Below are 765 nucleotides of genomic sequence, written 5' to 3' on the forward strand. Positions count from 1 at the left end.
GGGGGGTCTGACTCACGGACTGATGGGGGGGAGGGGGGCCAGGTATATTTTTGTATCCGTCCGCGAGCACGACGCCATCTACGATCGATTAACTAGTGGACAATTATCCCTCGCTCTATGCCTCCTGTACCTGTTCGCTCTGCTATTGGGCGAAGGGTCTGCTAACAAGCGACCAACAGAAAGGGAGACCTTACGAGAAACAGAGGAATCACATGTTGTTGCACATCAGTAATGCGCAAATGCGGCGCAATTCTGCGCTCGCGCTCCGCAATAACCCCGCTGCGAGGATTCTGCGAACTAACAGTTTGCGAGCGTGCTTCTATGTAAACCAATATTTCCATTTATTTAATATAGTTGTAAAAAATAAGTTAGGAAATCATTCCAATGTGTACTACAAGTCAGTAAAAAATCAAAAAAACAATTTAAAAGGGGAGTGATTAGTAAAATATGCATAAATAACAAGAAAGAATGCAGACTAGGTAAGATAAAGATAGGAGAGAGGACTTTATCAAATATTAGAGAATATATGTTATTGATTGTGAGCATATTCTAATGTTTTTTTGATTATTGAAATATATACAGTTCTGTTTCATATGAGTGTTGAGAGCTGTATCCCAATTTTGCCCTCAAAGAGCACCAGATTGATGCATTTAACTTCAATCTAAAGAAAAAAATCTCCCCGGACCCCCCTAGACGATGTGAGGTCCACCCACAAATAAAATAGGTTCACATGGATGGGATACTAGATAAGTTTGCACACTCATT

The sequence above is a fragment of the Notothenia coriiceps genome, unplaced genomic scaffold (genome assembly GCF_000735185.1).
Source record: "Notothenia coriiceps isolate Sejong01 unplaced genomic scaffold, NC01 NC01_scaffold00006121, whole genome shotgun sequence".
Lineage (NCBI taxonomy): Eukaryota > Metazoa > Chordata > Actinopteri > Perciformes > Nototheniidae > Notothenia > Notothenia coriiceps.